The sequence below is a fragment of the Esox lucius genome, chromosome 19 (genome assembly GCF_011004845.1).
Source record: "Esox lucius isolate fEsoLuc1 chromosome 19, fEsoLuc1.pri, whole genome shotgun sequence".
Lineage (NCBI taxonomy): Eukaryota > Metazoa > Chordata > Actinopteri > Esociformes > Esocidae > Esox > Esox lucius.
Genome location: NC_047587.1, coordinates 3,248,519 through 3,260,426, shown reverse-complemented (window position 1 = coordinate 3,260,426; position 11,908 = coordinate 3,248,519). Strand labels below are relative to the sequence as shown.

The window sequence follows — 11,908 nt, the reverse complement described above, 5'->3', positions numbered from 1 at the left end:
ATTGACTCATTGGGTTTCATCCAACATGTCTCAGGTCCAACACATTGCCACAATCATACCTTAGATTTAGTCCTGTCACGAGAAATAGATATTGTAGATCTAATAATTTACCCCCAAAATCCTGGATTATCGGATCATTGTCTTATTACATTTACCGTTAAAACAAGAAATCCACTTGCCCCCCAAACAATGAGTTTCAAAAGCCGTACTATAAATTCTCGGACTACAAATAAATTCCTTGATATTCTTACAAGTTCGCTCATTAACGACAGAGTAAATAAATCTGTAAACGATTTTATCGAGGATCTAAACTCAATACTGCGAAAAACATTAGACACAGTTGCACCACTAAAAACTAAAGAAATACGCAACAAAAAACTTGCTCCCTGGTACACAGACAATACTAGAGCACTTAAGCAAGCCTCCAGAAAATTGGAGCGAAAGTGGCGCTCCACCAAGTTGGAAGTATTTAGACTAGCCTGGATAAACAGTACACTACAATACCGAAAATCACTCACGTCTGCTCGATCAGCTTATTTCTCCAACCTGATTGAGGCGAACAAAAACAATCCAAAATTTCTCTTTGATACAGTTGCAAAGTTAACAAAAAAGCAAGGCTTAGCAAGTGAAGTGAGTCTTCACTTTAGTTGTAATGAATACATGAACTACTTTAATGAAAAGATCGTCAACATTAGAAAACAAATAACTGACTCCTTAAATAGTTATGGTCCTCAAAATCTCAGTTGTCCAAAAAATTTCCAGAACCTCCCTGACCAGGTGTCAATGGGGACACTTGAATTTTTTGATACCGTATCGCTCGACACATTTACAAAATTTGTAATGAGTTCTAAACCCACAAACTCTCAGCTAGACCCGATTCCTACAAAATTACTTAAGGAGTTATTTCCTGTGCTAGGTCAGCCAATGCTGAACATAATAAATTGCTCCCTTTCCTCCGGATGCGTACCAAACTCACAAAAATTTGCGGAAATTAAGCCTCTTCTAAAAAAATCTAATCTAGATCCCGACATATTAAACAATTATAGGCCAATATCGAACCTCCCGTTCCTCTTAAAAAAAAAGTGTTTCCCAACAACTGAATGCCTTCCTAAAGACAAAAAACATTTATGAAATACTCCAGTCCGGTCTTAGATCCCATCATAGTACTGAGACTGCACTCGTGAAGGTAACAAATGACCTTCTAATGGCCTCAGACAAAGGTTCCGCATCCGTCCTGTTGCTTCTTGATCTTAGTGCTGCTTTTGACACTATTGATCACTCCCTTCTCTTAGAGAGACTGGAAACCCATATTGGGCTACGTGGACATGTTCTAGCCTGGTTTAAATCTTATTTATCTGAAAGATATCAGTTCGTTAGTGTGGATGGCATATCCTCTGACAAGTCAAAGGTATGCTTTGGAGTTCCTCAAGGCTCGGTTCTGGGCCCATTATTGTTCTCACTATATATGCTCCCTCTGGGCGATGTAATCCGAAATCACAATATACATTTTGACTGTTATGCTGATGACACACAGTTATATATTTCAATGAAGCACGGAGAAGCCCCTAAATTAGCTATTTTGGAAGCATGCGTTTCAGATATTAGGAAGTGGATGACAGAGAACTTCTTGCTCTTAAACTCAAATAAAACAGAAATGCTCCTTTTAGGACCCAAAAAACAAAGAGCGTTGTTAGCAGATCTCACTGTGAACCTCGACGGCTGCATGGTCGTATCCCAAAAAACTGTAAAAAACCTTGGCGTTACCCTTGACCCTGACCTCTCCTTTGAAGAACATATAAAATATGTCTCAAGAGTTGCTTATTTTCATCTTCATTGCAAAAATTAGAAACTTTCTATCAAAAACTGATGCAGAAAAATTTATCCATGCTTTCGTTACTTCTAGATTAGATTACTGCAATGCTCTTCTCTCTGGTTATCCAGACAAATTAATAAATAAACTTCAATTAGTGCTGCAGACGGCTGCTAGAATCCTAACTAGAACAAAAAAATTTGAACACATCACCCCTGTCCTGGCGTCCTTACATTGGCTGCCTGTTAGGGTTAGGGCTGATTTTAAGGTTTTACTCTTAACCTATAAATCAATACATGGACTTGCTCCTACTTACCTTGCTGAAATGATCCAGCCATACATACCTACACGTAACCTTAGATCACAAGATGCAGGCCTTTTAATTGTACCTAGAATTTCTAAACAAACAGTTGGGCGGCAGGGCCTTTTCTCATAGAGCTCCACTCCTGAGGAATGATCTGCCAATTAAGATTAGAAATGCAAACTTTCAAGTGTCTACTAAAAACTCATCTCTACAGCACGGTTTATAATTAGGTGTAGCCTGGCCCGGGGGCGTGAAGGTGACCAGTAGGCTTGATACTGTCCACCCTTGCTGTCTTGCCAGGTGGGCTCTCGTCGCCACTGGGATGCCCTCCCTCCAATGCCTTTCGGGGGAAGAGTCACCGGCTTGTTGTTGACTCTCTGTTGCGCACTTGTGCAATTGGGCTGTACGCGGCTAGCAATACTCGGCCCTCATTCAGGGGGGTTGCGGTTGGTGGGTGTCCCTTAGGTTGATGCCTGGCAATGCGGTTGGATTGATTTCCTGCCTGTTGGGCCCTGTTCGGGGCCTCCCCCGGGTAGGGCCACAGTGTCACCAGACCCCCCCGTCTCAGTTCCAAGGTGTTACGCTGCTATATTATTGTGCTGGGGGATATAAGGGATGTACTACTAACTTTTCTCAGTCTCCTCCAGTTTAAAATTTTAGGGGGAGATGAGGTCCTGGTCCACACCTGCGGATTACCTGGTTTGGGGGGCCCGTTGCTGTCCCTGTCCTTGTCCACCTGGTCATACTTCTGACCTAGTCTAAAATCAAATAGACTCTGGATTTAGCCCGGAGAAATGTATTTATTATTCTAATTGGACTCTCAATATCTCACCCGGCACAGCCAGAAGAGGACTGGTCACCCCTCTGAGCCTGGGTCCTCTCTAGGTTTCTTTCTAAAATTCGACCACACCACCACCTGACCACCCCCTACTCGCGCTCTCCCTGATAAAGCCCCAAACCCCCCTTCCACCGTTCCCTGAGAGTATGGAAACCCCACTTGGCCACCTCCCTCTCCATCCTCCCCCTTTAAACTCCCCTCCACTGTCCTAGCTATCCCTTCCACCCCCAACCCCGACCCTGTCCTAACCAGACTCGTCCTGGAGTCCCACAAGGCCCGCTTAACTAGGCTGACGATTACCCACAGCAGGAACCGATCCCTGGTGCCCCCCTCCCTCCTTCCTATCCCCCTCTCAGCTCTCGCCCACGTCAGCACAAACGTGCTGTCCACTGCACGAAGCAGGCCCTACGCCCTGCCCCACACAACCCCGGCAAAGGCACAGTCCCAGAAAACGTGCCGCACCGTTTCCTCTGCACCGCACGTCGGCCTCGGGCAGATCGGCGATCCAGCCAACCCCCAGCGGTGCAACAGGCTTTGCACTGGAAAACTCTTGTGCAGCCCCCTCCAGTGGAGGTCTTTAAGCCCGTTATCCAGGCCCTTCATCTGGATTGTTTCCCAGACCGTGGCCGGGAGCCCCACTACCGGAGGAGCGTACACCGGCCCCAACACCGCCTCATAGAGGTGTCTGTGGTCTGTGCCGAGCTGGGCTATGTCGACCCCCACCTGGGCCCTGAGCCACTCCTCGGCATGCCGGAAGTGCCAGGGCAGCTGCTCAGCCCTCAGGCCCAGGTTCGACCAATCCACCATGACCGCCTGCGCCTGGTAGGAGAAAAATACCCGCAGGAAGTATCCGGACGGATGAATTACGGGCCTCGCCAGTTCGCCCAACAGGAACGCCACGAAAACCGCGTCCAGCTTTAAAGGGAAATGGGGCACTCCCCTTTCCCCCGGCCCCCACCTGGGCATACATCCGGGCTCTTGCCACATATTCGTGCCCCCCTCCCCACACAAACAGGAAGACCGCCCTAACTACCTCCCTCCTCCAGCAAGCCGGCAGCGGATACACATAGGCCAGGTGTAGTAGGCCCGGTAACACGTCTGCCTTGAGGACCAGGACCCTGCCCACGAATGACAGGGACCTCGAACTCCACAACCCCAACTTCAGCTTCATCTGCATGATCCTCTCCTCCCAGTTCAGGGCAGCGGTGCCGAATCTCTCGAACCTGATCCCGAGGACCTTCACGGGCCCCCTGCACAGGGCCAAGCCACCTGGCACATCCACTCTGTCCTTCCAGCACCCAAAATACTTGACCGTGGACTTCTCTAAGCTCACCACTGCGCCCGACGCCCGACCGAACTCCTGGAAGACCTCCAGTGCCCTAAGCAGGCATCTGCCCTGCACAGGAATAAAGTTGTATCGTCGGCATGTCAACTTTACCCGTAACCCACCGCTGCCCGGCACCAGCATCCCCTCCACACCCTCATCCCCCCTTATGGCCGCCGCTAGCGGCTCCATTTACAAAATAAACAACAGAGCTGAAAGCGGGCAACCCTGCCGGACACCCGCCCCCAACCCAAACACCTCCCCCAAGTGCCCATTCACATTCACACGGGACCCCGCATACAATACCTTCACCCAATACACAAACCTGTGACCAAACCCCAACCTCTCCATGACCCGAAACAAAAATCCCCTATCCACCCGGTCGAAAGCCTTTGCCATGTCCAAGGCTGCCACCATCAATGGTAGCCCCCTATCCTCAGCCCAGGCGATTGAGTCCCTCAGGAGCTGGAGGTTCCACCGAATGGACCTCCCTTCCACACCACATGTCTGGTCCTCGTGGACCACATATGGTAGGGCCTCCCTCATTCTATCTGCTAACACCTTAGCCAGAAGCTTGTAGTCGCAGCAGAGCATCGTCAGGGGTCGCCAATTGTCCAGGTTGGTGGGATCCCCCCTCTTATAAAGGAGGGACAACACCCCAACCGACATGGTCCCGACCGGCGACCCTGCCTCCAGAACCGGTCTCACCATCTCTAGTACTACCGGTCCGAGAACCCCCCAAAATTTGAGATAAAACTCAGACCATCGACTCCAGGGACCTTCCCCCTGCCCATCCGCTTGAGAGCGGACTCCAACTCGGCCAGTGAGATGGGCGCCCCCAATCTCTCCCTTATCTCCTCCGGCACGTGTCTGGTCAGGTGGTCCAGGAAACCTGTCCCCGCCTCAACCTCACTACCCCCAAAAAAACTCCTAAAATGGTCCGTGGCTGCCCCCACCATCGTGCCAGGCTCCCGGACCACCCTCCCTGATCCCAGCATCACACCCGTAAACACCCGCTTCTGCTGTCTCTCCCTCACCGAGCTGAAGAAGACGGCAGAGCAGATCTCGTCTCGTCCCACAGGGAGAGGGCCCTCTTCAAGTAGGCGCGAGCCCAGCTCTCGTGCACCGCCCTTAGCTGCTCCTTTAGATCGGCCCCTCTCTCCAAATCCACCTCCAGGCCATAGTTCTGTGCCGCATACTCGAGGTCTAGAAGCCCTTGTAGCCGCCGCACCAACGCCCTCTCCTCCCAGCCCTTCCTCATCTCATATGCCCTCACGAACTCCCCGATACTCCCCTGGCCTGGCGGGACCGATGACGACCCAGAAGACAGGCCCTCCGACAGCTCTCTCAGACCAGCGAGTGCACCTTCCACCAGCATGCTGCAGCTTGTTTGCTGCTCCCCTGGAGGGGTCTCAGGCACCTCCTGCGCCATCTCTGCTCCTGCATCCAATCCCGCTGCTGCTACCGCTTTCTCGCCCCTACCCTCGCCCTCAGTGGTCGGACCTCTGACCCCGCCATTCTCATTTGGGTCCTCTCCATCATCCCTTTCCTTTGTAGGGTCACCGGCCTCGTCCTTTCGGCTCCTCCTCTTTCCCTCCCCCGTCGTCTGCTCTGTCGATGGGCCTCCATGTCCACCTCCTCCTGCTCCCCCGGCTGCAGCATCGGCGTAGGTCCTACGTCTCTGCGGACATTCCCTCACCAGATGCTCCTCCGAGCCACACTGGTGGCACTTCTTCGGGGCAGTGCAATCCCTGGTCTCGTGCTGTTCCAACCCGCAAGACCTTACACTTTCTCAGGCCACAGTTGGCATAAATGTGGCCGATCTTTAGGCACCTCCTGCAGAATTCTGGCTGTCGGGCGTAGTACAGGGTGCCTCGGTCCGCCCTGATGGAAAACATTGCGGGTTGGTGCAGGAACCCGTCCTTCCCCGTCGCATCTTCACGAAGGAGAGCCTGGAACTGCCTCCTCCCGGTCCAGAATCCTAAGGCATCCTTCACGTACCTCGGCCCTGCCTTTACATTGCAGTACTCCCCAAGGAACCTTCGTACGTCGTCATCCTGGACGAACGGGTTGTACATGTGGACAGTGACCACTCTGAAGTTCCTCTTCGACAGATCCGTCACCTGGAAGAGGTTGAAGGGACGAACCCGCCCTGCCTCGACCACCTTCTTCAGGATCTCCTCCATCTTCGATTCCTGGTAGAAGGTAACATCGAAGGCCTGCTCCTGGACGTACCCCTGCAAGCAGAGGACATCTCCGGTCCCCAGCTTCAATGCCCCTAGGAGCATCAGCCTTCCAAACTGCTCCCTGCCCCAAGGTTCCACCGACTCCGCCGAGCCCTTCCATTGGAAGCGCAGGGTGTTCCGTACCCCGGCCCAAGATGCCGCTCCAGCCCCGGTTGGTGCTGCCATGGTGGAACGTAAACCGGCCGAAGCCGTTGCTCTTTTAGTGTTACCACCAGGCCCTGGGTTCCAATGTTGTCAACAAAGAAAAGAAATGAAGTCGTTCCACCAATCTTCTTGTAATTGATCGTCGCTCCGCACTCCTCGCTCAGATAAGAACAGATACTACACTTGATCTTAGCCAAACGGCCGAGAAGCGATACCTGTAAAACGTTCGGAAGGAAGGTGCCGTTCTCGGACATGTCGATTTCCGTGGCGGTTAGATCTTTACCAAATAATGTTTTTTACAGACACTTTTGAAGCCATTGTTAAAATATATTGATGAAGTAGATTGTGAGTTGATGAACATCGGGAATAATCACCCTTGACTGTAGCAACGTAAAATAATTGCAGGTTCCAAAGACACCAGGTCATCAGTCACGTGGCTATCCGTCCTCAAATAGAAAATGAGAGGAATCGTGTTGAATGACACGCATTTAAAGCAACATTTGAAAACGAATGAGTACATTTGGTTACATTTACCGGTAATATTTGAAGATATAAATTATTTTATACAAAACATTTACCTAGGAGCACTGTTAACAAGAGAACCGAATCACTCGAGAATGACCGTCGGTTTGACTTCCCTCTGTGTTCAAACCTATATGAATTATGAACAATAACTTGATCCCTAACCCCACAGCGTCCACTTGATTTAAAAATCGACATCTTTCCACGGCAGGAAGACTGTAGGAAAATATTAATGGACATTGTCTGATTAATATGAGGTATGGAACAAAATAATATCCAAATGAAGTGTTAAAACTGGACTACAAAGTTTACAGTCTAAATTGAATAGGGTAAAGTTTTGTTGTGGTAAATAAAAGAAACACGAGCCCCACTCTAATACTGTCTGTTAGTCTGTCATGGTTTTCAAAATCAGTCGAAACAGTCAGAACATCATGGACTAAAACACTGGTTCCCAACCTGGGGTCCGCGCCCCCCTCGGGGGGCGCCAGACTTCACAGGGGGTGCGCGGGAGCGTATCTGCTTTGAGGTGAATAAATATGCATAAAACCCACTAATAATTTTATATAAAAAATATTTTTCAAAGTTTTTAAAAAATCATATGTTTACATTGCCAAGAAAAGGCAGTTAAAAAAGTATCTCAAATAAAAAATAATTATTTAAATTTTACGCACACACCGTCACTTGCTCAATGTGCTTGTCATCGTAACGGCAAAAACTGAAGAAAAATGGCACAGAAACGTAAATGCGGTGATTCTTCATCAGAGGCAAAGAAAAAGTTTAGACACTATGACGAAACCTGTATACATTTTGGTTTTATTGAAGGCCAAGACAAGTCACGACCAGAATGTGTCTTCTGTGGTGAAAAACTTGCAAACGACAGCATGAAACCAAGCAAAATGAAAAGACATCAGGAAACGAAGCATCCAGAGACAATCGGCAAAGATAAGGAATTATAAGGATAAAAACAGCATACCTTGCTGACATATTCACTCTTTATAATGAGACCAACAAGAGACTGCAAGGCTCTGAGTCAAACATCTTGATGTGCAAAGAAACAATCGATGCTTTTATGCGCAAGCTGGAGTACAGGGCTGGGAAAATGTCACAGGGGCTTTTACAACACTTTCCACTGCTGCTTCATCATTCTGGGGGTACCGTTAGTGCGTCTTTGCGCGCCGAGTTTTGCCGTCACATGACTTCGCTGCAGGAGGAATTAAAGTCCCGCTTTGCGGATGTTGCCGCATTATCCAAAGAGTCGTGGGTTATGGATCCCTTCACATCCAAGCTTGAAGATGTCGAATACCTTGGCGGTGAAGATGAGCTCGCTGAACTACAGACTGATTCACTGTCAAAAAAGTACTTCCAGGAGAATGGATTCAAAAAGCTTTGGATAGCCAGGGGACCTGTTGTCGCACCTAAACTTGCAAAATATGCCATTACAAAGATCATTCTCCCTTTCAGTACAACCTACCTCTCTGAGACAGCCTTCAGTGCCCTTGTGGCTATAAAAACAAAGTCACGCAACAGACTGGAAGTCCACAGCGATTTTAGACTGGCCATCACTGGCATTACACCTGACATTCCATCACTAGTCAAAGGCATGCAAGCACAAGGTGGACATTAGCGTTATGTATTTGAGCTGACGTTATGATTAGCCTTGTAAAAAAAGGATCTGTGCATGCATGCATGTAAGTACAGCATTCTACCGTTCATATTTAACATTACGTTCATAACATTCAGTATTCCATGTTTATACACAAAATATTGGAAAAAAAAGAAACAACTGTGTTTTACTTTGTGTAAAAATTAAAATATTAGGCTAAAAGGAAACATTTGAAATTGAAGAAACATTTCCTCTGTATTCATGTAAAATGTCATTAAAACATAAACTTACACACACTGTATATTTTATGTGTGTTTTATGTGCATAGCATAAAAAATAAAAATAAAAAAATAAAAAAAAATATATATATATATTATATATAGCTGGGGGGGGGGGGGGGTCCAAGGATTGTTGAATATGTACATAGGGGGGGCCCCAAGAAAAAAGGTTGGGAACCACTGGACTAAAACATCCCAAAAGGTTAGATAAAACAGAAAGAACATTGGTGTAAGTCAATGTCTGCCTGATGATAGAAGAGCACACCCTGGTGGTGAAAAAGCTTACAGCACCTGGTATTCCCAGGCGGTCTCCCATCCAAGTACTAACCAGGCCCGACCCTGCTTAGCTTCCGAGATCGGGCGTATTCAGGCTGGTATGGCCGTAAGCGAAAGAAGTCGTTTCGGCAAACTATATAAAGTTCATGAACCTTACAAAAGTGTTGAAGATAAATGAAGGCAGGCGCAAACAGATGGTAAACATTATTCGGAGACCCATAACTACAAGAAATAACATGTTTTATGAGCGAATTGAGACATAGAACACATCAGACTAGTGACTCACCGTTTCACTTCAGTTCCTTTGTTAATCGTGTTTTATATATGTTTTAAAATCGAATTCATGTTTTTATTTGTTGTCATACAGGGCACCACACACAGTAAAATGAAACCTGGATCTTAGCTAGTTTTCCCTATTTAAATAAAAGAACTATCCCAGCGTCCAAGCTGAGGTATGATCTTCAGAAATCATCACAAGTATTACTTTTTGTACAAAGAGAGGGGGGTGCACCGTTCCTGGAGGTACTGCAATACCAGGTCGATGCGTGGAGTGGACGGAGCAAGCCCCTATTCCATCTCCCTATTCCAAAAATCAATTTAATATATGGTCCCCAGATAGGGGACGTATCAGATATTAAACTGATAAGAACAGATTTTTGTATTTTTTTTTGGAACGTTTTTATTGTCATACATACACAAAGGTGAACTGAGCATAACATATCCTCTAAGGCAAGAGATGAAACATCCCTCAGCAAATTCCCTTTTTCAAAAAACTAAACAGAGAATATTACCAAGAATTGTACAAAACCATAGCGGAAAAAAACAACAGTACATAAAGAAATACCACAAAACAAAGCACTTTGAGTACCGTTAGTTCTCAAAACAGAAATTAGTTTTAAACCAAAAGGGCAGGTCATTAAGCATGTAAACCGGTGCCAATGGGCTCCTAATCACAATACCCATGTTATAAATATAAAGTGTCCAGAATGTGGGTGCAGCAGCCATGTCTTCACCTTCAATCAGGCGTCCGTGTAATCCTCACCCCAAACAGGGGGAACAGAAAACAGTGTAATTGCTATTTACAAAAAGTATACATTATAAACCAGACAGACAAATCATTCACAGACATTTACAATGAAGGATACATCCCTTTCCATCTGTTCTTCACAGACTCATTACCCCACTTATTAATTTCAAAGTGCATTTTCTTCTGAATTTCTTGTTTTATAAAATTAACTAAACCTGTCGATGACCACTTGAGTGAGTCATTGACCACACTACATCTAGCTTCCCAAAGTTTAGTTTTAATGAGATATAAGAGTCAGTTGAGAGTCAGTTGTTTCTATGCCCAAACAATTTTCCCTGGGGCAAAAAGTATTTAGTGTCAAATTATGATTGTATAATGTAGCTCGTACCGGAAAACGTTTGTGTAGGACAAGCCAATTAAAATCTTTAAGTCTGTTATCCAAGCCTTTCATTTGCACACGCAACCAAACGGAAGGAGATATACGAATAACGTCTGCAGGACGAAAACTTTCAATCAGGTTACTATACAACTGTTTGTGGTTAAGTACTTTATCCTTATCTTTGCAGACAGGTGTTTTACTTGCCCATTGAACTATTTTCTTAAAATGCAGGGGGACAGACTCTGCTTTTGGCTTGCTATTGTCCCACTTCACTAGGAATCTTAAAGGTGCAGAGAGCCACAATTTGAGTAATATCTCACATTTGTGAAGGCCCATTGAGGTGAGAATACCACAAATGTTGGAGTAAAACAAGGCGTTGAGTTTCAAAGGGAAATGAGGGAAATCCATCCCACCAACTTCAATAGTCTGATACATCCAATAGTCTGATACATCCAATCCCTGCGGATGTACTCGTATCCTCCCCAGAAAAAATTAAACATTGCCCGTGTGAACATTTTCCTTAAGCCCACTGGTACTGGAAAAACATAAGCAAGGTGGAGCAAAGAGGGCAGTATGTCTGCCTTCAGCACTAATACCTTGCCACTAAAGGATAACCTCCTGACTTTCCACAGTCCCAACCTTCTATTTACCGCCTTTATTTTAACTATCCAATTAGCCAAATCATCCTTCATTTCATTCCCAAAAGACACCCGAAGCACTACCATCGGTCCACTGCACACAGTCAACCCACACAAACGGTTTGTTCTCCCTTTCCACCGACCTACAAATTTGATTTCAGTTTTATTCTTATTAATTTTAGACCCAGAGGCAAGGGAGAAACCATCCATGACATTAATGGAGTCTCTCAAACTCCGGTCATCTAACAGATATAAGACCATGTCGTCAGCATATTGTGAGATTTTCAAGGTTTCCCCTCCGGGCAACCTGAGACCTCTGATCTCTTGGTTTTTCCTAATCGCACATGCCAAAGGTTCAATATACAAGACATAAAGGAGAGCAGAGAGAGGGTCCCCTTGCCTAAGTCCTCGAGACTGCTTCACCAAGTTTCCTAAATGACCATTAACATTTACCCTACTCCCAACCCCTGTGTAAAGAATGTTTAGCCATTTAATACAATTTTCTCCAAACCCAAAGTT

General features: G+C 46.5%; 3 pseudogenes; all 3 read right to left on the bottom strand.

The window, feature by feature from the left end:
- Positions 1–6,750: 6,750 nt before the first annotated feature.
- Positions 6,751–6,879, bottom strand: LOC114829660 (annotated as a pseudogene).
- Positions 6,880–9,348: 2,469 nt separating this feature from the next.
- On the bottom strand, positions 9,349–9,457 carry LOC114829655 (annotated as a pseudogene).
- Positions 9,458–9,845: 388 nt separating this feature from the next.
- On the bottom strand, positions 9,846–10,051 carry LOC114829657 (annotated as a pseudogene).
- Positions 10,052–11,908: the final 1,857 nt, after the last annotated feature.